General features: G+C 36.4%; 1 long non-coding RNA gene across 2 annotated transcripts in view; it reads left to right on the top strand.

Moving 5' to 3' along the window:
* The window catches only part of LOC108493896, a 29,190-nt gene extending 10,933 nt beyond the window's left edge, over nucleotides 1–18,257 (top strand). The window contains exons 2-4 of one of the 2 annotated variants that reach the window (XR_001873636.1): nucleotides 2,400–2,479; nucleotides 12,445–12,563; nucleotides 18,154–18,257. This is a non-coding gene — a long non-coding RNA (uncharacterized LOC108493896). Of the gene's footprint in view, nucleotides 1–2,399; nucleotides 2,480–6,591; nucleotides 6,701–12,444; nucleotides 12,564–18,153 lie in introns of those variants that run through there. The other variant, XR_001873637.1, reaches the window with a different exon arrangement.
* The last annotated feature ends 8,098 nt before the right edge of the window (nucleotides 18,258–26,355 follow it).

The raw sequence follows: 26,355 nt of genomic DNA, 5'->3' as shown, positions 1-26,355 counted from the left end.
TTATCATAGCAGGAATCTAAGGATGGAAATTAATACAAGGAATGGTATTTCAATTCCAGTGAATTTTAAAGGAATTTTTTCTCTACTGATATGCTTTTTCTGGTTTGCAGTTGAAGTCATTAGACTCCAATGGATTCTAAATAGTTTTAATTCAAATTCATAAATTCGGCAAAAGTTATTTATAACTCAGCTTCAGGTTAGGCAAAAACATGGGCTAGGTTAGCTAAAAATTTGCACATGGAAGATAAGGAGACTCTCTAACCACTTCAGGTGGCTTTCATCTTAAAATAACTTTAGATCTAAGGCAGTAAATAAAGTCAGGTATCTTGATGTAATTTGAAGCATATTAAAATAGCAAATTAGATTCCTTTCATTTTATTATCCTTTCTCTACTTGATGAAATGATCACCTACATGCCTTTAATAGTTCCTATTGGAACCTTAAACAAACTTACTCCAAAACCAAAACACTTTGTCATCTTAAAAACCTGTGGACTTGTTTCTTTCTCAGATAAAAGGCAAGCCTTCAAAACCTAACTTACTCTGTATTGAATGCAGCCATAAACTTTATGTTTAGGCAAGGGTTTGAGATTGTTGTCAGGTATATTGGAATACAGGGGAATGTAGGTTCAGAAAAAAACCTGTGACAACTAACTTACTTCCAAATTTGCTTTCTGCTACTCTATAGGCACTAAGCAAAGGTATTTCGAGGATTGGTTTAGGTCTTATTTAATCAAGATAATGAAACTTTACCTATAAAATGGGATAGAAACAACATTCATAAAACTTTGAAGGAAATGAGTCATAATTTGAACCAAAAAAGAACCATTATGTATAAATAGCCATACTTTCAGCCATAAAATTGTGCAATTTAATTCCTGAATAAAACTCTGAAACTTCTGCTTTGAATTACTAAATTTCTCTTGGAAATACAATCAAATTCAGCAACTGGAAATGGGCCCCACTTGAACTGAAAGACATCAGTACACAGTTACCATAAAAACAGAATGTTACCTTATTTCCAGGTAATAGTTTCATTGCCAATGACTGGATTTTAGCCACAAAGTATTTCTCTTTGATTAAAGAATTTCATGATGAGTTCTAGTCTTTGCCCAGGTTTCTCATTCATCTACTCTGGGTCACCTTTTTAACATGTTTGTTTGGGGTTTTTTTATGTCTTCCTATCTTCAAATTATTCTTTTGAAGGGAAGTGAGGAATGAGAACACTGTTATGTTTTCATAACCCTGACTACTGTTTCAGCTCTGGGGCTTTCTAAATAATACCTGGCCCATAAATTAATAACTGCCTAAGGGAGAAAATTATCTGTAAATATCCACTGGAGAATATTCTGAGTTCCGTATGTGACTGGTCACTTCCCCACCACACGTTTTGAAACTTCATGTAGAACTGAATAAGACAATGCCACACAATTGAAAATTATATAAGCAAGAAAGAGCAAGACTCCTTTCACTGGGCTCTTTGCATTTCTGGACAGAGTCTATTTCTTTTTCATATTTTTTAGCAAGTTCACTAGGTGGTTTTCAGAAAACAAATAGCATTCCAATGAATTTTCAGGGCTCAGAGTTTTTATATGAACTACTAAATTGAAAAAATATAACATAAAATGCAAATGTTGAATAATACTTAAGTGTCAAACATACATCGGTTGGAATTCTATTCTGTTTGTTGCTGCAATGAAAGACAATAACACAAAAAACTTTAAGATCAAAAATACTTATTCCAACTGGCTTATATGGAGGTGATAAAGATTAAGATGTACTATATATAATATATATATTATATATATGTATATAATATAAAATATATATAATTTGAAAAAGCCTCCTTTCAGTATTTAATCCAGAAAAAAGTTTTAGCATAATTTTTCAAATCTGAATTGCTAAATAGAGACTTTTAAAGAAGTAGGTGGAAGAATGGGCACCCTTACATAGGAATGAACACTCTCAAAATTGTTTCAAGAACTCTGCAAATGACTACAAACAAAAACTTTGTCAACTTAATATTGGGGGGAAATAAAAGTGAGTTAGAAATCTGAGAATGCAGATTTTTCACTTTTAGCTTTTTTGTATATATTCTTTATTCTCTAGGCATTTTGTTTAACTAGAATACAGCAGTGGATTAGTTTGTTAACTGTGTGTTTTGGCTTTAACTAAATATGTGGGCTCTGATGTGTGGAAATCTCAGTATAGTGAAACTGTTTCCAACAGACCAAGTGGTCTCTTTAGGCTCTTTGAGTACTCAAGGGACCCAGGCTGTGTTTCAGCTCAAAACGAACAGGATATTAAGTAATTAGTGGCCTGTGTAGTGCTGACTCATCCTTGTATTGGCTTTTGCAACGTAAATTGCTGACAATTTCTATTCCTTTCTCTATATTCCAGGTATTTTCTGACCAAAGAGATATTCTGATTGTGACATCCCTAACTGTATTTGACTCATTATTCTGTCTACTACTTCCCATGTAAGTAAAGATGAGTATAAGGTTTTCTATACCATGAGTAGTAAGTTTCAACATTCTCGGTACTCCTAAAAGTTCAAAGTCACTGAGTGTCTTATAGGAATCTGCCAACATACGATGTAATATGGTGTTTGTGCTGAAATAAGCTAGAATGGAGGTATTCTAATTGGTATTCTATTTGAGGTAATTTGATTTCCAGTATTCCACCAGCACTAGTGATGAAAGGTAATCACAGCAAAATAGTTGGACTAATGTGATAAACACAATAGGACCATTACTACAGGCTCTACTAAATGTAAATGAACTCCAGAATCTGTAATTACTAACCCCTTTGAGATACTTAATTTTCTAATTATTTCCCAGAGAGCAGTTTTCATCTTAGTTGTGTAAAGTACTGTTCAAAAATGACAATTTTCTACTTATCTTTTTACACAAGAAGATATACTAATTGCACTTTACGCTATTCCCATACCATAAACTCAAATAGTATGGCCTCCAAGTTCTCATCTAAGGATTGGCTACCAATAAAGTGCACAGGCTTTTGCTCTGCCTGGGCTTGCTGTGGTTGAGCAGCCAATCACAGGCTTGCCATAAGTACCATTAAGCCACAATGAAGCACAAAAAAATGTAAACACGTAAAAATGAAAAAACCTGCAGATCATGTGTATATCTAATTCATATTCTCCATTGTCCTCTTCAGGAATCCTCCTGAACATTAAAAAATTTTACTTGTAATGTTAGCATCCTCTGTCCTCTAAGTGCATAATATCAAAACCCTACTTGTTCAAATAAAAAAAAAATATAATGCAGTTAGAAGTTATATGTAATTTTTCATCACTTTAAGTACCTGTTTCTGATAAGATATTAATACAATTCTACAGCTTTAAGTATGTATCAAAATTGGCATTAAGTGCAAGTCTTTCACATTTAAAAATATATTGGCTAAAATCAAGAAATAAGTGTGCTATTTTCTCTCCTACCAACAGAAACTGAGTGTTGCTCTTAACAAAAGAAAAGGAACTGAACAAAATTCTTCCAGCTGTGATTTTCATATGCTCACTCTAGTCATAAAATCTACCCAGAAAAACTCTACAAGTCCAAGACAGTTGTAGAGGAGTGTAGGGCAATTTTGTAGCTGTACTCACTGCCATACAGAAAACTTGGTTGGAAATCTTTTAACAGAAAATTCTTTTGGAGAAGAACACATTTATCAAAATGCACTCATGAAATTAATATATTAAAATTATTAAAATACAGGATTCCCAATTATCCAGATGAGCATTTTAATTTTTTTTCAAACTGGAATCATGATTTGTAACTTGGCCAAAAAAGTCCTGGATATCAGATTTTCTTGTTGATATGTAATGGACTTTTTCGTACTCTTTCTATACAGCTTCATGCTCTTCCAATATGAAGAAAAGTCTCTCTGGACTTCAGATTTTGGCACAAAATGTATTTCTAGACAGACTATAATACTATTATTCAATATTTATGTATGGAATAGTGTGTTTTAAAGTAAGTTGGGAAACATAGAAAAAAATAATTGCATCTCTTATGTATGAGTTTTTTTAGGCAGCTCTCAATAGCTTATGATTCTTTGGAACTAGTGTTTCCCAATGATACAGGCTTTTGGATTGTGTCACTAAAAACAGATAAAAGGAAGAAAACTTTGTTCCACTGTGTCTGATTTGAAATTCTCTGAAGTTCCAGATGCAGAACTTAAAATATAATTTCCAATAAAATGTAAATATCCCCGCTCCCTACATGGGTAACCAAAATCAAAGTGCTGGAAGGACTCTGGATATCAGAACTGTTTTCCCAAATGTGCATAGTTTTCACCACTGTTCTGCTGACATGGTGCATTTTGAAAGCATGGATTGTATACCAAATTTTTCTTGTGATCAAAGAGTCTGAAAGCAGATACTACAGCTTCTGCTGCAAGTCCCTCTACCGTATAGGTAACTCAGTTGCAGTCCTGAAACCCAGGATATCATGTTAGTGTAATTTTTTTCTTAATTTTCAGTTGTCTCTTAGGAAAATAGCACTTAGTCTGCACGAGCTAGTTTCTCATTCATGCCATTCATTCTTAATGTTCTTTTCACAGTGTTTGTTTTTTTTTTGTTTGGGTTTTTTTTTGTTGTTTTTTTTTGTTTGGTTTGGGGTTTTTGTGTGTTTGTTTTGTCGGTTTTTGGGTTTGTTTTTGTCACTTTGTTTTATCCAGGCTTTTAAACTATTATTTTTAATTAATTAATAATATCTTGGTGGAGAGGCCCATGTTATCCCTAAGTGAAATTTCTACTCTGCCGCTATTTCTTATACTTCTCTTTGGTTCCCTTCTCAGTAATTTATGCTTTTGCCTAAACCAGTTTAATCAGATTTCTGTCACATTTATCCCATTCAACATCAGAACAAACACCAATCAATTAAACACCATTACTAATCGCTTCCAGAGGTTAGATCAGATTTTGCCTCTAATTGCTAAAGCCTAATCTGAGAAGACATTCTTCCCTGGATGTCATGAAAGAAATATCTCACTGAATATTTTGATTAAAAGTTAATTCAATATAATATTGAAAACCTAAATGGCAAAGACAGATATCTCAAAATCATACATCTCTCATAAGTATTGAAGAAATTTTACCTAATTTATCCAGGAGTATTTAAATAAATTTAGTGTTCATTGACACCTCAATTGAGACTCTTAAAACAATCTTATACGTACATTTCTAGGATATGATTGTTATTATGTCATTCATTGACGTGCAGGGCAAAGAAACTAAATTTCATCACTGAAGTTTTATAATCACTAATTATTAAGGTCTGTTTTGCTCAGGACACAGATAATGGGATGCAGAACCTTACCTTCCAGAATTGTTGGATCTTATCTATTCCAGGTTCTTGCTTACCAAAATTTGTTAACCTTCTGACAGTTATTTAAATATATTGTTTAAAATCCAATGTAAGGTCCTTCAAGTTAACTCCAAGTTCAGTAGCCAAACAAACTTCTTTTTCTAGAATTATCCTGCAGTAAAACGCAGTGTAGCACCCTCATAGAGAGACAGTGGCCTCTGCCTCAATTCCCTACCTGCTCTTACCTGGAGGCCCTCACATTTTCTTCTTAGCTAAAGTATTGATAGATTAAATCTGTGAAAGGTTTTGTCTCTCCTCCTGTGAAATAGAGATCTTGAGGTTTTTGCCACTATACATTCACCAAAAAAAAGTAAAAATATTTTATTGGTTTAATCATAAGCAGACAGGGCATTTTCCAGAACAGCTAGGAGTGGATTGATTAGGACATTCTCTAATGATATGAGAATTCTGAGTTATGTAGGAAATAATTCTGAGAATTGAGTTGGTTCTGTCTGTCTCAGACTCCAAATCCCAAACTGGAGCTGCAAGGCCTTTATTGAAGGATTTGTTAAAACTCATGTGCATCATTGAAAAGGTTTTTTTAATGAATTAACATTTTCAGACAAGAATATTTTTGTCAAACTTTCAGACAATATTTAAGCCAACTTTTAGACTTTCTATTATATTCTTTACAGGCAACTACAAAAGATTTATATTTTCAATATTTCTGATTAACTTCAAAGATGACTGAAAGTTAGAATAAAATGTCATTATCTAAAATATCCATAGTGGTGGTAGAACAAAAGAAATGTTAACAATGGAACAATATAAAGCAAATAGTTGATTAAAGACATGCTAGCCAACAAATTTCCATGTTTCCAGTCACAACTGAATTCTAGTTCCACTAGAAACCAGAAAGAGTGTCCTGGTGGTGCAGTGCAGTAGATTATATATATGGAGGAGTGCTTGACAATTTGAAAACCTCTCTTTCTTCAATTTATTCATTCTCAATTCCTATGGTCTAAAGTATCGATGCATGCAAGTTTCCTTCCTGCCTATATGTTGCCAAGGACTTTAACAACATCCTGCTTATCAGTGCTGTCTTCTTACTTAATAAGTGTTCTCACTGCTGATTTCATGTAGAAACAGCCATATCGGGTCAAGTCACAGTTCAATCTTACTTCCATTCTTGGCTCTAGCAGTGGCCAAATCCTGCATTTTCAGATAGTCAGTCCCCACTGAAAATATTCTTGCTTAATTTACAGCATTATGCATGGAAGAAAGATTACTTGGAATGAGTTTGGATCTTTTCAGCATCTGTGGTGATCAGCTTATGATGAATATCTGTACACCAAACAGTGAATAAACTTCGCTTTTTCATAGTATGTCACTCTTCTCCATTCTCTGATGCTGATTTAATTCTTCATCCAAAACAAGTAAATATATATGTTATATAATAAATCAGACAGAAGGTGCACAGGATTTAACAAGTGCCTTCCCTTTCCCACCTCACTCCACTGTGTTTTTCTTCGTGGTTATTCTGAACTGCCAGTGCTCTGAGGCTTTAACATCTGTGTTGTGGAACACAAATTCTGGTGCTTAACATATAGAAAGGTAATATTGTCTCAATCTGATATTAAAATGTGTGATTTGAAATAGTACAAAGTGCTACAGGCTGAAATTAAAATGCATGATTATTTGCTGTTGCTGGTTTTAAGTAGACTCTGTTTTACTTCTTATGAAACACACTTATTTCTCTTGTTATGGGACAAGATACCAAAACAAAGTAATACTGTGTAAACCAGTTATTCATTCAGACATGCTAACTAACATGCCTGGAATTTTTCCAGAGCATAAGATTTGACATACCCCTAGGAAAAGGTCACATGCAATGAACTGTTTAAGCAGAAGGGAAAAAAACCCTTCCAAACAAACAAACCACAAATTTCAGAAAAATAAAAAAAAATAGTCTAACACTTCAAAAATTGTTTTTCCAAATTATCATGTTGGTTAATATGGGAAATAAAAGCTATTTAATAACACTATTGAGGTACCCATATGCTAGCTGGAATCATTGCTTTTAAGTTCTTACTTGCCCTATTTGCCCATTACAGCAGGAATTAATAAATCAACCAGAAAACTTGTGTAAATCAGAGTGTTGCTTTAGTTCACCTTAGGATATAGAAAAGCTGAGTTCAAATGTCCTCTTTCCAATTTATAGTGGGGTTGACAGCTATATCCATAAGATATTCTGATTCTCACCTTGTTCAGTCTTTCTGATGAATTAGGGTTTTTTCAATAAATTGGGGCAAAATGAAAACTATTTGTCTTTTTAGTAATATATCTCAAGTTTTTTCATGTGTCATATGGTGCTGTCCATCTCCAGGTCTCACACTGTTATAATTCAGTTCCATTGTGGAAATTGACTCATTCTCAGTTCATTGCTTAATTATAGTGTATTCAAGCTCTGTGAACATTCAAAGTATGCTCAAACTTATTTTTTACTTCTGTAGGTGCTTCCCAGGCAGGCTGAGATGCTTCCTTCTCTGCAATGAAATATAAAGATTGTCTTGCATTATTTTACTGCTGTGATTTGGAAACTGCAGGTTTAAAGAACTCTAAAAGATGTTGCTAACAATGCTGTCTAACCACATTTGATGCATTATCAAAAATTCTGGCTCTAATTTGCTTGTTTCAATTTAGACAATAAACTCAAGAATGGGCAGGGGACACACACACACACACCACCACCACCACCACTACACTCCCCTGCAAAGATATGCAAAGTAAAGCAGGCATCAGTAATACACACATTTTTAACAAGTCAGCCTCAGTCAGTGTAACCAGTCGGCAATCCATGGCACTGCAAGCTTGGGCTACTACTGACCTCTCATTCCAGTCACTCCAGCTAATTCCCCATTCAGACATGTCTAACACTACTTCTAGCCCTTTGGGGCTACCTAGGCTGAATAGCTAGCAACAAATCCTGAAACACACACAGTAAATAGAATAGAATAGAATAGAATAGAATAGAATAGAATAGAATAGAATATAATATAATATAATATAATGTAACATAACATAATATAATATAATATAATATAATACGCAATTTACGTGCAGAACAACATAGAGTTTGGCATAGATAAGCATGCATGGTGGAGAAGAGGGAAGATAGCCTGAATGACCATTTCCTGCTATTTCACATAAACCCCTGCAAAATCAGAACCTGACTCTGCTGTTTCCTCTTGTTTCAAGGAATTTTTTATCTCCCCACTTCTTACATTGCTTCAGTGTACAGTGATCTGTATTCCTCCCTCTGTCTCTTTCAACCTGTAATATTTGAAGCTTACCCTTTAGACCTGTCCCTCTCTTTAATAATTCCATTACAAACTCTAGTTGTGACACAAGATGTCAGATTAGCTCTCATTCTGGGCTGCTGAACAAACAACACCATCATTAATTTCTCTGTCAGAAAATAGTGTAAGCACAGAGATGGGAAAATAGTGGGCGTAAAGCTATTTGCCTGTTTCATGTGGAATTCACACAATATAGAAGGATGGTGCTGACAGCACATAGGGGCAACACTTCATTTAATGCATCAGTGCTTCAAATGAACATGACCCACAGCTTTGCCCACACAAAGTGTTTAAGATTTTTAAAATGGTTGACTTGTGCTATCTAGTTCATTTTAGGCCATATTAATCTATGCTATTTTTTAACAATATATCCACTTTTATGTGCTTCACATCTCCTATCAGCTTACTTACGTAAGACAGAGATGGAGGAAACCTTCAGTTTCCTTGTCTACTAATAAGGGCTCAGAGATAATCTGAGAATAGTGATGTGCAAATTGCATTTCAATTCCTTGCAGATCCCATAAATAACAGGAAGGGAAAATCCCCCCTACAAGGGCTTTTAGCAATAGAACAAGGAGTGATGACTTTACATTGAAAGAGGCAAGGTTTAGGTCAGGTATTTAGAAGAAATTCTTACTGTGAGAGTGCTGAGACACTGGAACAGGTTGCCCAGAGAGGTTGTAGATGCCCCATCTCTCAAGGCCAGGTTGGATGGGGCATTGCACAACCTGCTCTAGTAGAAGGTGTCTCTGCCCATGGCAGAGAGGTGGACTAGGTGATCTTCAAAGGTCCCTTCAAATCCAAACCATTATATGATTCTATGACTTGATGATCATACTCTTATGACGTGTTCTAATTTTGCTCTCTTTTTGTGTCCTGAACAGCTAGGTCTAGGTTTAGAAATTTTCAACTCCTTTTTATGCACTATTCTCTCATTCTGTAAAAGCCTTTTTCAGCATCTGCCCTGCCAAATTTTGCTGTGTATTTGAAATATCTAGTTATTTTTAAACAAAAATTCCATGAGAGCTTAAAGCTGTTGTTTTAATTGGAAATATTAAATGTACAGTTGGAATTGAAATTGGAAAAGCTCTTTCCAGAAAAGATTTAACTCATTCCATGTTCTAGCAACTCCTTTGGATTTTAGACTACCTCAAATAAAGTGATTAGCAAGTAGGAGTGAGATTTCCATGAAATAAAGAAAGAGGAATTCTAGGAGTGGTTTCAGTCTGCTGTTCTGTAACTGTATTGGTTTTAGATACTCTAAATTCCTAATTTAGAATTTGCACATATGTAGGTGTCTAATGGTGAATTTGTATCCTGAATGAAATCTTCCTTCTTGGACTTTCTCTCCAAAATAAGGCTCAGGAGTAGAAGACTAGAACTTAAGGCACCCTGATAGACTGTATGTCAGAAAAGACACCATGTTATTTTAATTTTTTATTTTTAGCCCAGGGCTTTTCCCCTCCTTATGCTAAGAGATCTGCAGATGGTTATATGCTGATTTTTTTTCCTTAGGGGAAAAAAAGACACTATAGAATATAGAGTGTAGAATTTAATTCTAGGTTAGAATATTATTGCTCTGTTAATGGGCCTTTCCTGTATGCGCAAACAACCATCCTGCTGTGCATTTTGCTGACAGACTAAGCCGGCTGTCTGTGCTCTCCTGGACTGATGGTTATGCCCCTGGGTAAGGGCTGCAGCCTTTATCTGCACAAGGTTTTAGTTCTCCAGACTTGTACTCTCTTGAAAGGATGCAGTGGCCAGTGAAACGTCTGTCAGTGGGGAGACAGGAGTGGCCCCCAAAGTAAAAAGCTCACAGTGAGGCACTTAGAGGATGCACTCTGATTGTGGGGAGGAGATAATAATGGGGTGGACTGTAAGCACCCTGCAGGACTCCATCTAATGTTCTCTTCATTTACCAAGCCATTAAACTGGAGCTGATTTTATTATCATAATTTTTTCCACTGGCATCTGAAGAAGTTTTATGGCTTTCAATAAAGCCTTTTCTCTACTCAGAATCATGTTTGATTATATTATAACATCTTCTAGTGAGATTTATGTTCTTGTTTTGCTTAAGATTCACATTTTAACGTAGTCATAAAAACAAGTTAGATTTGCTTGTTTGAGGGAATCTTATTTAGTTAATTATCAGACACCACGTGGCAAATCATTTAATTTGGCTTCTATTATACAATGACTATTACTTATTTTCTTGACTTCACAATGGAGAGAAAGAAGAGACAAATCAGAATGCAGTCGGAATCCTTGCCTAAGAAAGGAACTGATTTCAGAAATGGGAAGGTTCTTTTGGACTAAGTAAGGAGCCTCCCTCAAATTGGGAATTAATATTGCCAACCCAGACCTTTTTAATGTTAACTTTGTCTTCTTTCTATTTTAGATTTAAATTGTTCTTCTAGCCAGTAAAATCTCCTGTGATATTCTCATGGCACTATGGACATTAAAGCTTTGGTCATCCTAGAGATTCCCTTCCAAGCCAGTGTTTGATTGTGTGAGGTTTCCTCACAGCCTAGCTTTGAGGTTCCTAACTACTTAAAAGATTGGACTAAGCCTGTGATGATTTAAACAAAACAAAATAATAAAAACAAAGAAACAAAACTAAACAAAAATATAAATGTATGCGTTCCTCCTCTGTTAATGGAACAGAAAATATTTTTTGAGGGGTGTTAGTGATTCTTATAATCCCTTAGTGCTAGATTCACTGTCATGTCATGGCTAGGCTTCGCAAACGAAGATTTGGGAAGGGCTCTTCCCACGTTTGTTGCAAGCGCGTTGTAGATTCACTAAATGAGTCCTAAAGCCACAGAATCACAGAGAATGCTGAGTTGGAAAGGACCCATAAGGACCATCAAGTCCAGCTCCTAGCCCTGCACAGGACCATGTCCAAGAATCACACCATGTGCCTGAGAGTATCATCCAAATGTTTCCTGAATTCTGCCAGGTGCTGTGACCACTTCCATGGGGAGCCTGTACCAGTGCCCAACCACCTCTTGGGGAAGAATCTTTTTCTAATATCCGACCTAAACCTCTCCTGACATAACTTCAGGCCATTCTGTTGGTTTCTGTCACTGGTCACCACAGAGAAGAGATCAGTGTCTGCCCCGGCTCTTCTCACAAGGAAGTTGTAACCACAATGAGGTCTCCCCTCAGCCTCCTCTTCTCCAGGCTCAACAGACCAAGTGACCTCAGCCGCTCCTCATACGGCTTCCCCTCAAGGCCCTTCACCATCCTCATTGCCCTCCTTTGGACACTCTCTAAGAGCTTAATATCTTTCTTATGTTGTGATGCCCAAAACTGCCACAATATTCAAGGTGAGGCCGCACCAGTGCTGAACAGAGCAGGACAATCCCCTCCCTCGACCGGCTGGCGATGTTTTGCCTGATGCCCCCCAGTACGCGGTTGACCCTCCTGGCTGCCAGAGCCAATAAAACCAAAGTAGGATCTCCATACTACAAAAAATAATATTTTCTGTTCTGTTCTACCATGAAGCGAGTCACAACGTATGTTGTAAATATAGCCTATATCTGCCATTCTCACTGAGAGTATTAACAAGTGATATAAGTTTTAGAGGTGATAGAAGTTGACCCTCCATTTTCCTTCTCACTTGAAGGTCACCACTGTGTTATTCTATGAAATGAGAATCTCCTATTATGAAAGTGCATTGAAACTTTGGTATTTCGCAGCTTCAAACTGTTTCATTTGTTCACTAGAAATGTCACTGGATTATTTTTTATTATTTAGGTAATCTTGGAGGATAATACTCTTATGATAACCAAAGGAGGCCCTGGAGATAAGTCTGGCATCCAAGACAATCATGAATCAAAAAACAGATGGGAGAAAATCAGGAGTTTGCTCATCAGGTAAAGATTGAAACCAATGCAGAATTTTCACTCCAGAAAGTTCAATGTTGATGGCTGAAGACTGTCACCTTTTTATTAAAATTCAAAGATCTTTTTTATAAATACTTGGTTTATACATTTTTTTCATTTCTGAAAGAAGCATAGCATTTAGTTGTCTTTGTGTTTGGTTTTTTTTTATTATTAAAGACAATTCAGTCTTTCTCAGCTCAATACATCTTGCTGTGTTCCTGGCAGGAGAAAGGGTCTAAGCTAGGAAAGAGACTTCCTTGATCTGAGCTCACTTTCAGCACAGTTACAAAAACTGTTAGTACAAATTTTGTTTTTAAAAAATTCATAATTTTATTTAATTCAAATTTGAATATATGATTATTTATAATTTCTAAAAAAGAAATTGAATTAATTTCAAAGCAAAAAATAATTTTTAAATAATTTTTCAATTACCTGGAATTCCAATAATTAAGCTTTTTTAAAATTCCTCTCCATTCCATTAATTTTAAACTATTTCACAAAGTGAACATTGATTAATTAAATATGTCCATTGACCCAAATCTACGTACGTTGGCTATAAAAATTATTTGGTCTAAAAGTTTCACCTTGCCCTATGGCTGAACTGCAGTGACTGTCAGTATGAGTTTTATGTTCCTTAAAAAGTTGTGACAGTAATATTGTACCCTTGTGAGAAATTACTTAATTAGTGCCTTCCAATTATCGAGGTCACTGAATGGAAAACTCTTAAAGTTAATATCCTGCTGAATAAGAAGTGGAATAGTAGACTAGAATTGATCATTACTCCAATCTTATCTATCATCCTCTGACCTGTGCCATGGTGTCCCCATGGGCACCAGATGATCACAAACAATAGATTGCAGAGCACACCACATTGCAACAGCTGGTGACCGCCAAATGCCCTGATGAATGTGCTGTGGCAGCTTGCTATTAGGACCTCTTTTCACAAGCAGCAAAATGACCAACTCTAATCCCAGTCATTCCCAGAACATTGTCTTATTATGGTTCTCTCTGCCTTCAGTATAAAATTTATGGTCCACATATTTCATCCTCCTCAAGATCTTTAGAAAGAGCAGGAAGATGCAGAAGAAAATTTCTCCCATAAAGACTAGACCAGAATCACAGCTGCAGCTTTTAAGTACTTGTTAAGTGGGTACCAAGCTCTCAAAGTGATGCTAGCAGTGGATGATTCATTATATAATGGTTGATGGTCCATTATACAAATGGTCAAACTGAGTATACAGAGTTAAGTGATTTGCACATTTCACTCCAGAAGTCAGAAGGAGAACTCTTAGTAAAACATGATATTCTTGATTCTTAATGCCCAGCTCATAATGTGTTCTGTAGTACACTTTGTTGGAAATAAGTGCCTAAAGCAGATGAGGGAAATGACAAATTAGAGAGGGCATGCACAACAATGTGAAGGACTTCTAAAGCAGTTTTATCAGCAGCATCTGCACAAAATTACTCCTTTTTTTATTTTGTTACTTTTGTCTTGATTTGTGTCTTCTTGTCATTAACTATAACAGTGTATTTAGAATACAAAATTATGGTAATATCTAGAGGCCTCAATCATCTAGATGGTCTAGACATTAAAAAATGTGTTTGGGGTATTTTTTATTTAAATGACTGTGCCTAATCTAAAATATTTCAGGCTCAATTCTCAAAAGTAGTTAGTGTCTTGTCTCTGTTGAAATCAGAGTTATGTGCCTGCAGGGCAGATAGAGAAGATCTGTAGAGTCCAGAGAATATGGCATAATAAAATAATAGGACAAGCAAATGTAGGAAAAGTTTTATTTCTTTTTTTCTTGTTCTTAATTTTCCTTAAGAATTTAGCAAAGCTTATTCTGGGTCACTTTGGTCTCCTGTAGTGGTAACTGCAGTGCTGACTTAAGCTGTCTATGTGTGATATTAAGTGCTAGCTTTCATGGCTTTTTGCTGACTTACATGAACTGGCAAAATTTATATTAGCACCACAGCTACTCAGAAAATTAACAGTCAATGAATATTTACTGGAACCGAAATGTTGTCTACCAGAGAAATATAATGCTCTCTGTCTTCTGGCTGGTAGTATATCAGAAACCATTGGAGTCAGTTGATTCTGGTTTTGTCATGTGACTGGGTATTTGTCTTAGAACTCTGATTCATGACATGGATTTAGTGTATAATGTAACTGCTTATTGATAGCAGTCCTTTATTTTACACACTTATTATTTGACATACAAGTAAAATTTAAATGTTCATAAAAATGCGTTCTGAAGCCCTTCCCCTCAAGAGATTTGTGAAGACCTAAAGGAAGATGAAAAATATTTCCAGGCATCCCTCAAAGGTTGTGATATGAAACTATAGGAGAAGAAATCTATGATACTCAACATGAGGAAGAACTACTTTATATCGACGGTGGCAGAGAACTGGAACAGGCTGTCTGGAGTCTCTCTCTAGAGACATTCAAAACCCACCTGGATGAGTTCCTATGTCACCTGCTCTAGGTGGCCCTGCATTGGAAAGGGAGTTGGACTAGATGATCTCCAGAGGTCCCTTCCAACTTGAATGATTCTGTGATTCTGTGATACAGTAGGCTCAGATTTCCCAACTTGATAATACCATAAATGTCATAAACTACAAACTATTGGACAAAGAGTAAAATTTACAAAGATATCTAAGTCCCATTTTACAATGAGGCTTGGAGATTTAGCTTGCCAAATGCCATAAAAAACCAAAAGGCTTCAAGTCACATTGGAAAATAGAACTTAGGCTCCTGATTTACAAGGACACTTCAAAATATTTTAAAATTGTAATCCTTTATTGGCTGTTTTGAGAATACAAAGATTCAGACATGACTGTCAATTTGGAAAAGCGCAGCCTTTTTACATTAAATATGTACTACATGAAATGTTTGGTCTTTATTTCATACATTATTGATTTAGCTTATGCTATACGTTAAGCTGAACGATTACAGATAAACTAATCGATGGTGATACTCTATGCAGTGTAATTAAGAGCTAAGTCAAAGCAAGCTTACTGCTAGAAAGGGTTTGTCTCTGCAAGCTGTGAGTTCTTGCAAGGTTAGTATGAACTATATTTCCCAAACAGGTGCAGTAACAAGCTGTAAGTGACTTCATGTATTCCACGACTAAAACACATACCTAGGCATGAGTTTGATTCTAAATTTAAGAAGTTAATGCGTCCGTGTCCATTGAATTATTCAGAAACTGGTCATCAGAGATCAAATTTGTCTGCAATGGTTGTGTAAATGTATGGTGAGACACATCGAAGATGAATCCTGTGCTAGAAGTACATATTTTTACTTTCAATGAAATAGGTAATTATTTTTTTTCCCTCAGATTATTTCACTTCCTCTTTTTTCCCACTCTTACACCCGTACAGAGTAAACATTCTCCATCTTTGAAACTGGCTTTGACACTTGTGAAATGGTCTAGTGAACTCTGTGATGACTGCAAGAGAAAAGTCTGTTGTTTCAAGCTTTAATAAAAATTTCCTTATTATCTATGCATAGAGGCTCTTATATAATCAGTATGAATTAGGCACCTGGGGATGTCAGAAAAGGAATGTCCAATCCGCGTCCTACCAGAAAAATTACTTAGGCTCACAGCTCAGTCTTAGCAATGTTTGTCCTAGAGCTGCAGGACCCTAAAGGATGACGGGGCCTGAATACTGGCTGCTCCAGTCAGGAGTTGATTGTACTGCCCCTGTGCAGGAGAAGTTGTCCTGGTAGGGAGCCCACGCAGCAGAGAGTCCTCCCCTGGAACTAGGATAAGTGTAATCCACCTTGCTAGAATGACTGACCACTGTCCTTTTCAGTGTAGGCCATGCTTATTCTTGTTGGATCTGGATGCAGTCCAGCCCAGGTCTCCTTCTGCATTGCATATCGGTGTACATAAATATCAACCAAAATCTTTTTGCCCTTTAAGGTTGTTGTGGATTAGTAGCAGCTGGCAACTAGGTGCCACTCCACTGCTCACTCACTCCCCACACCCCAGCACCCCCAGTGGCATGGGGAGAGAACTGAAAGTGTAAAAGTGAGAAAATGCATGGGTTGACACAAAACCAGTTGTATATTACTATACTTAACAACAACAAAAATATTGTAAGTAAAAGTAAAATAATAAAATAAAAATAAAAAAAAAAACAGAGGTAATAAAACCCAAGACAGACTAGAGGTGCAAGTGTAAACGGTTGCTCACCACCAACCACTGATGCCCAGCCAGCGGCCAAGCAGCAGGGCAGTGTGAGAAGCACAAAAGTCTTTGAATCTCTCTAAGCACAGTTAAAAAATTCCTTTCTAATCAACACAGTTTCTGGCACAAATCCAAAACATAGTCCACTGTTATCTACTATGAAGAAAATTAACCCTATTACAGCCCAAAGCAGCATACAGGTGAACATAGTTTCTGTCATGATCTGAGTTTAGTAAGCATACTTTTTTTATTTCATCAACCCCTAAGGTGCTGACAGCACTGAGCTAAAGAATATATTATTCATTATAGTTATTCGTATTTGCCCCAAAATAATTTTTAGATATTCAAAGAGTATGTTTTTGAATCAGTAAGGCTTCTGAAAACACACCAGTTATTGCAGTACAAGGAAAGAGCTTGAGTCTGTTCAGGGCTTTTCTTTGTTTATTATTTGTATGTAAATTGTTTATTTATTGAAAACACCACATGATATTCTCGGAAATCACCATCTTGGACATAGAGATTTGAATTTCTCTCTTTCTGACACTAAAATCCAACTTTTCTTAGGAGTAAGGACAAAAAATATTTACAGTACTTAAAGAGACAATTCCATTAATCGATGACATTTTGTCAAAATGGGGGCAAGATGAATTGGGAATAAAGGAAGTGATATTTTAAGTGATATAGCATAAGTCATTCGCCCTTTGGCTTAGAGGTCTTTTATGAATAATGGCAGAATGGAATAAATGTCTCAGTCCTTTTTTAGAGGTGATTCATCTCTTTATGAAGAAAGTATATTGTCATTGTAAAACACAGCTAAATCTAGACTTTTCCAAAGTAAGATTTCTGTTGTTTTACATAGAATCTAGCTTTGACTGAAGTAATAGATTTTGTTCAGTCAAGTAAAAAAAAGCTGATAATAATGTGTGTTATTAGTTTTATACAGTGATAACGAAAAAAATGGGAATATACAGAAAGGACTAAAAAGCAGCGTTAATAGGGTTACTTTGTGCTTCCTGAATGTTTTATTTATTTGCAACATAATGTATCCAAGGTAGAAAATCCACTGGAAGGATTCGTTAGAAGGGTAACCATCCATGTGAAATAGCATTTAGAAACTCCAGTTTCTAGAGCTATCCTTACTTTAGGGGCAAAGTTTAATTTTATATTTTATTGCTTTGTTTATTTGGCTGTTTACAATCAACATGCTGTCACTGCTCAGAAACTCAGCTGCCTTAGCTCTGACTGGCTAGAAATGTCACATAATACATTCAAATTCACAATTGCCATCAGAACGAGCTTTGATCCACAGGCAGTCTTAGATCTGTGTAAAGCAAATGGATTCTAAGTGCCTAAATTTCATTAAAACCAATTACCCTTCTTTTTAGAGGGAGACAAGTGTAAATACTAAAAACATCAGCACAGAGTCAAGAGATGTGGCCAAAAGAGAAGCAACTTTGCCAGGTATTCTACTATCACAAAATAAGGAGGTTGTTTAATATGCTGGGGCAGGAAGAGAGGCAAAAAGGAAGATGTCAAGTGGGACAAGTAGTTGTAAATGTAATTCTTGAGTAGTAGAAAAGAAGATCTTAAAGCACAGAAATCATCAGAAGGGCAAGACTGGAAACTGATCCATGACACTGTGTTCAGGATGGTGGTGTTCATTTCTTTACCACTGAGAGTTGCAAGATTTTCTCACATTCTTTGAAAATTAAAAAATGGCATAAGAGAATCTCTCTTGTTTCATATATTCCTAATAAGCTGTGAATTGACTATAAGGAGCCTTACAAACCAAAACAGTAAGTTGCAAAGCAAAACATCTACAGTGTATAGACACTGATGAGGTGCCTCTCCATTTGCTGATACCCTATTGCTTCTGAAAGCAACACCTCTCTCTGCTTCCTGGAACTTCTCTAGTCATTACAGCTCCTCTTGTAACAGGTGTGGTGATTCCAGGGCCTTGTGCAGGGTGATAGTAATATTATACTACAGAAGCATGCTCTGTCTGCATCCTCTGTTTACGGGGCACTCCTTATTTCACTCTTACCTTCTTCAGAAAAAACAAGGTCCCATACAGCACTTTCAAAAAGACTCCCAAATAAATGGGGTTTGAACACTGTTGTTCAATGCTATTATCTGCAGCAACATTTTTTTTGTGTGTGAATTGAAATTTATCCTTAGGACACAAACAACAATTTTGAGTTTAGTTAAGATGGACAAAGGGACTATTTGTATAACAATTCAGGAGCAATCACTAGCTAGGAGAAGATGCTGGTTTGATAAGTGTTTGTTTGTATCTGTTTGGAGTTTAAAAGCTTCAGTCTGGAAGATAAAGTTTGCCTTCTTTTGCTTTGGGTGCTTTTATTCTTTGGGTACTGATGACTGATAAAATAAGTTAGAATATCTTGTTCAGGTGTCTGTTTAGCAAAGCAAAGACCTGACTACACCTTTGTTGTTGAGGAACTCGCACTTCCAAATGCGCATACACACAACTGCAACAAGGGAAAAATAAATATTTCACCTACCTAATAAATCACATGGAAACTTTGTTTTTTTAAGAATGAAAAAATGAACAACAACTTTATGGTTACGGCTGTACTGATATTTCCACCGAGGCAAGATTCAAATTATTCTGCTTAATACTTTCAGAAAATGGACTACAAATTAATTAGGTCTTGAAATATGGCACAATAATTCTCCAGTAAATATTTGAACTATCTGGGTAATATTTTAGATGAAAAATTTCTATAACAAAAAATATTTAAAATCATATATTAATACATGACCTAAAGTGGCTTAACTGGTTTTCTCCCTGATCTCGTATATTAACTTTTAAATCAAAAACTGTGTTTTATTCCATTATCTGTGTAACTCTACACTTCTATACTTTAAAAAGTGTCTACATAAATAACGTATGTGTAAAAAATGTCATGTTACAGCTTCTTTTTTTTTTCCTTCTAAATTCATGTGGACACTACAGGGTTTGTAATCCCTAATTCAATGAAATTTTCTTCTTGTAAGAATTCTGAGGAAACAGAGAATTGCCCAGTAATGTTGCAGAAGATTTTCTTGAAAAAAGCTGCTTTTCCTCTAACATTTAATGATTTAGCAAAATATGTCTTCAGTGTAATGACCTTTACGTAATTGTAATAAAGTCACCATGATCAGCATTGCACATGCATCCTGTCTGAAAAGCTAATGTTTTATACTTACTTTAAAGGCATACCGAAAACTAAGGAAGGTCATGAGGAAAAGGTTAAAAGAATTAGGTGTGCATAAAATAACTACAAACTAAGGAGGCAGAAGTAGGAAATCTATCTGAAAGTACTGAGAAGACAATATTAAAGAAATTAAAAGTATTGCTTGTGAATATAGGAAAGAAAGTATCTTTGAAGCAAAGAAAGGGGAAACAAAGGCTGAAAGGTTAGAATTATTTGCCAAATTAACTAATTACGGTGTTATCAACCTCTTAGGGGAAGCATTAGAAATCTCTTCACTCAAACTATTAGAATTTAGGCTTTGGCAAAGCTTCAGGCGATATTCCGCAAAGAACAATGCTTCTCTGGTGAGGTGAACAAGCTGGAGAGAGGCTGATAAAGTGACAGAATTAGCCTGGTGCACAGCTGTGTGAGAGAGACACAGTAAATGCTGAAATCAAAAGTAAGCATTTTTATTTGAAAAGGACATAGGCAATTACTGGTACTAGAATTTAGAAAGTCTTGGTGACATTCTGCATGGTTAAAGAAAGAGGACACTTCTAAAGTTTTCCTCTATTACCTCTAGAATAACCCTTCTTGGTTCATTATGACCAAATTATTTAATAGTCAAATCATCTTTCTTAAGGGCTACACCCTGTGAAGCACTACAAAGAACAGTACTCCACACCCTAGAAAATTCGCCTATACAATTAAAAATGCCATCTATGCAAAATGCAGATACCCTGGTTCATGAGCTGTGATAAGAGCTACTTCATATTCTGACAAATAGTCTGAGGACCATTGATGGATTTAAAGATTGAAGAAAATTATGATTGTGCTGTGGTTGGTTTTCTCGAGTCTCTCTTCTTGTGGCTTTGTTGGGAGCACATTGGCATAACCAATTTTTTTCTTATGTTCCTTGCCGGTGCCTCTCCCTCCGCTGTCATTTATCTACTTCTAGTTTATATAGTCATTTTGGGGTGCCTGTTTGCATTAAAGATAGAAAATGAAAGTTGTTCTGGGTTATTTTACTATCTGTGTTTTTGTTATTATTTCTTAAATTTTTGGTCAGATGAAACTTGTCAAGGTCTAGCGTATACCATATTTATCTTGTTTTGTTTTAGGTTTACAGTTTCAAAACCCAAGAGGTTTTTAAATGGTAGGATAACAGCAACTTAACTATTTCAGCTAGTAACTCCTCACATAATCTAGTGTTTGTATAAAGTAGAATAGGAAATACATAAAAAACCCAGAAGTATTTAATACTTCTATAATTTCACTCTTTGTTTCTGTGGAGATGATCAATTCCGATTTGTTGCATGGCTACAGTATTTCAGAATCCATTATTTGCCATACAGGATGTGAACAGTTTCTCATTGGAAAGCTAGAGTTGAAAGGTTTTGTGCAGACATTTCAGGAAAAGTATAAAATGAAATGAGTGAACCTGGCTAAGATGGGAGCAACTATTTTCTAATTCTTTAAAACACCAACTCACTCGTGTAGTCAAACTTGACAAAACCAAAATTTCCAGGTTTTGTGGGAATACTGGTGATATTACAAATATAGAAGCAAACACCCTTATGCTAACAGGAAGATAGGATAACCTACCATTTGCAAATGTAGATCTATTCTGTGGTGAAGGATTTACAAAAAAAAAGCCAAAAGATTTGGCTTTTATATTAACACCATGTAACTGAGCAATGTAGAATGTGAAATGGTTATCTTATAAAAAAATAAAACCTTTTGGAAATAATTTAGGAAAAATATAATGTAAAAAAACCTATACTTCAAAAGAAATATCTCATACTGGTAGTAAAATGAACATTGGTGAAGTTATAACTGTTGCTTCCTTTTGTTATTCTAACAGTATTATTCCTGGTAAGCTCCCATTCTGTAGGAGTATACTTCTCTCAAGTAGAAATATTTGAAACAGAAAGAACAAACAAGGAAGAATAAATGTGAGTGAGTATCCCACAGTTCCCAGCCAAGGCCCAGACTTAAATTCGTGCCGTTGAAGTCTTCTGACCTGTTGGGATGGAAAGGTTGCATCCCTGTTACACACCAGCATGAGTACACCATAGCTGCAAACAGTCTTCTGCATCTCAACAACACACACTTCTTTGGGCTGCAGCCCACTCCACTCTGTCCATCTCACACACAAAACATTAACTGCTCCAATAGGCTCTGTGTAAATGCCCAGAGACAGTGACTCATGTTCTCCTTAGCACTGACTAACTAGCCTTGCTTGGTGTCACTGCTGCTGCCATTACTGATAAAGGTGACAGATGAGACCATGGAATGGCACTTCATGAAATAACACATTCTGTAGGATGGTCTACAAATTCTATCTATGGGATAGAATTTAGGACTATAGTTATACCATACAAACGTACTGTACACTGTGGAAAGTCAGGTCTGTCCCCAAAGGGATGCTGCCCTTTGCTTCCGCAGCAAATATTGGCAATCCATGACTGCGAAGTTTGATTTCCCAAGTGCCAGATATGCTAAGCAGACAATGTCTTCTACCATAGATGAAAGTTCCCAGTTTACAGAATATTTAGCTCTTCCAAGAGTAAATCCTAAATTGAAACTAATTTACAGACATGTGAATGATCAGGGAATTAAAAATGTTACACCCCACCATGAATGATCTAAAAGAACCCTCAGTCTCAGTTCGATAAGAGAATGAAAGGTGTTAAAATAGATTTTTAGTTGTTCTGAAATCAGGTCCACTAATCTGATTTGTCCCACAGAACCAAGCTTCTACTTTTCATTAGTCTCATGATTCACAACCTTCATTTCCCTCAGCTCTCTGAAGTCAGATATTGTGCCAAGTTAGGTGCAGTTAGAGACTTCACTTCTGATCTCAGCAAACCTCTGCTATTAGCGTTATTTTTATCTCTAAAAACCTGCTGCTTTTAAACCCGAGCTTTTTACAGCAGCAGACCATTGCGTAAGCCCAAAATACTACCATTTGTCTAAATACTAGGCTTCCTAGTGAAGCCAGCAGAATTTTAACTCAAATCATACCCACATATAGTACACAGTCTGAACTGGCAGCATCTAATGAACCTACATAAAATAAACTTCACTGCGGTATTGTTGCTAGTCTCTACGTAGCCAGTATGGGGTTAAGTCAGCTCTGGAGAATACAGTGGGATTAGGGTATTAGGAGTTCTGCAGATATGACTCTACTGCCAAAAAACAGTGAAGCACTATGAAGTACAGTGCAGTCATGGATCACTTGAACACTCTGATTTGAGAATCCTAGGATGTGATTATTAAGCTGCTCTACAGCTTAGACAGTCACTTCTAACTAACTGGAAAAATCAATGTGAAGGCCATAATTCTAATTTGACACCCTTTTATGCCCTCTTTCCATGAGTTTTGCAGAAATGGAGATGACTCCACACTAATTGTGTCAGCAGAGGATACAAATAAAGAATCCCAGCTTAAATACACAGAAGACGGTGATAGTCAAAAGGATACAAATTGCACCAAATAAACACAACATCAAATCTTAAACCTAAGAAGAGGTAGCTGAACTTGAAGATCTGTGGAAAAAAAGAACTAGTGATATTTCACTAAAATACCTGTAGAGCTTAGACTTCTAGGGAAATGAAGGTAAATTAGAGATCTAGCATTTTCAGCAATTCTTGTTTACCAAGGGCTGTCCTTAACTGTTTATGATTTTAAAAGTTGTCATATTACTCATTTAGTGATAATATGTCCCTGGAAGATCAGCATTTTTAGCAAAGAAATATCTAGTAGCTGAAGTTGAAACTTCATTCTAAAATGGCAGAATAATCTTCATGTTCAGAGTGTTCTATGCCTTGAAGAGAGTTTGCCATTGAAACACCAAAAGCTTTTCTCTGGCCTTCCTAAGGTACAAAGAACAGTTTTAATAAACTACTGCATGATTCCACAGCATATGTGTCTGAGGCAAGTGAGCTACCACAGAGTCGTCTTTGGTTTTGATGCATGCATAAATCAACTTCAGAAAGAGGTGAAACACAGAAATCACAAGGCCAAATAGGTAACATTTACTTAAGTTACATTCAGCCGTAGAAAGGGGGTTTGCAGCAGAGAATGTTAGACAACCTTTGTGCCGGACAGCACGTCTGCTGTATTTCTATCAATTTACTAAATAAACTTGTATTTACGAGAGTCATTCAGAAGAATGATCAATGACTGAATGAATGGCTGCAAAATATCCACAGAAGAAATATGAAGACCTCACTGTAGCTTGTTTGTTTTTTTTTTTTTAAACAGCATTTAATTAAGACCTGCAAAAACAGAGGGTCAGATTCATTCCTGATGAGCAACCAGGTGGTGGGTTTGGCCAGGAATGACACAGAGTAAGCAAGGAAATGTAATCCCGACATGAATCCTCTCCTCTTTCATTCTTTGGGTGTTCTGAACCCTATCATAAAATTTAAAGCAACCTACAGTAGGCTGGAAATTATGAAAGTATCTAAGAATGGAAAAACTTATATGTAAATATATAATGCACATGCACATACACAGAGGTTTCTTTACCTATTTATTTGATCAAAAAGCTGTTCACTTAAATGCAGCCAGTTTCATTTAATGCCTTTCTGCTAGGGATGAAAACATTTGGCTATTGGCCAATTCTATTCAGTACTTTTTGCCAGGCTCCAGCACAGTACATCCCATTTCATCTCCTCTTCTCTTCCCGAAGAACCCCAGGAACTCCTCGTGGTAATGAGGTTTCAGATATAGACAGAGTCAATGCCAGATCAAATATTCACGGACAAGCAGATTTTCTCTCAAAGTTGAGGAGATTATTTTAAACTGTGCAATTAAAATACATAGGGGGTAAGGGGTGGGGACAAGGCTGTTTTGATTGCTGTCCAAATTCATCTATCCTCATGCTGTTTTTCTTTCCCCTTGCTCTCATTTGGGCTGTCTCCCTCTGGGCCCAGTTCTCTCTGCTTCTGTAGCATATAGAGAGAGCGGGGAGTTGGCATGCTGGAGGTCATACACAAAAGAAACATTTAAGTTAGGCTTTTCTCCTGAAACTGAACTTAAGGGTGTACCCATGCACATAACACGCAGTGGGTGCTAAATTTTGTCTACCAAAAAAAAGCAGGATTCAGGGCTACAGCATCAATATTATTCATATCCCCTGTGGCCACTTTCTAGACTTGAAAAGTATGAGTCTCACTGTCAGATCATGTCCCTTTTTGTCCTTGAATAGGGATGTGAGGTTAAACATGTGCAGACAACAAAAGAAAACTGCAATTTGGAGGACCTGGCTGATTGCTCGCTCAAAGGGAAAATGGCAAATATGGATGTTTGAACCTGTAGACATGCTTATTTCCACTCTCCAGACAGGTTTCAGTCATGTAGGTTATCATGCCCTTTGGCTACAAAACAAGGATATAGAAAACTGGCAGAAGCCTATTTAAATCAGCAGGCATCCTGCAGGCAGCACTAATCACCGGACGCTTAAATGGAGATTTCACATGAGGGACAGAGAAGTTGTGGAAGAAATTAATGATTTGTTTTGACTCCAGTGCCTATACTACAAATTTACAAGAGATAGTTAAGGGTCAAGTGTGAATATTCAGTTCTTGCAGTGCTCATAGCTGGGCACAATTCAGAATTCTGTGCTCATGAGAATCCACTGGGCCAAGCATTTATATACCCATATTCTGAAATATGGTTGTTTATATTACATACTAAGGCAGAACTTTAAGTGAAATAAATAAGCCACTTATTTATAAGCCACAGAAGTAACACATGAGTATTTAGTTTGTTCTGTTACCAAACAATGACGACCTGCAGGCATGTTGCAGGTGTGAAAAGTTAAATGCATATTTCCTTGTTCTCAGTAGTAAAATGATAATATGGCACCATGCTCAGATCCTGGCCTCAGAGTTCAGCAATAGCAGCAGCAGTGAATGCAGAGCTCCAATTTAAATGCAGTTGATCATTGTCAAGTCCTGGAATACATTTTTACAGTGGAAGCACTCCTGGTGCATGCTTGCTGAGTCAGCTCATGTGCATTCCTCTCTGTGGTTCTTCTGTTACTCTCTGGGCAAAGACAGCAGAGGTGTCCGAGGCTGTCTAAACAGGGTGTTAGCAAGTGCTATCATGTATAACCAACATTTTCAGAACAAACTCTACTACTTACTTCACAGAGCAGCATTTTATAAATTTGCTCTTACTCTCCTTAATGACTAGTTCTAGTATACGAATTGCTAATGTGCTTATGTGGACACACTGTACAAAATACCCTTACTTTCAGCTTTCTGTCAGCATCGCACCAAAACCAAGTGGTGTTGCCCTCTGCATCTGTAGTGGAGCATTTACGATTCAGCAGAGTCCTCACAGGTCCCTTGGGAGTTTGTTGGTAACCCCCAAGGC

This window comes from Lepidothrix coronata, unplaced genomic scaffold (assembly GCF_001604755.1).
Source record: "Lepidothrix coronata isolate B3197 unplaced genomic scaffold, Lepidothrix_coronata-1.0 Scaffold1, whole genome shotgun sequence".
NCBI classification, from domain to species: domain Eukaryota; kingdom Metazoa; phylum Chordata; class Aves; order Passeriformes; family Pipridae; genus Lepidothrix; species Lepidothrix coronata.
The sequence above is the reverse complement of the archived record's forward strand: the minus strand, read 5'-3'. Positions and strand labels throughout refer to the sequence as shown.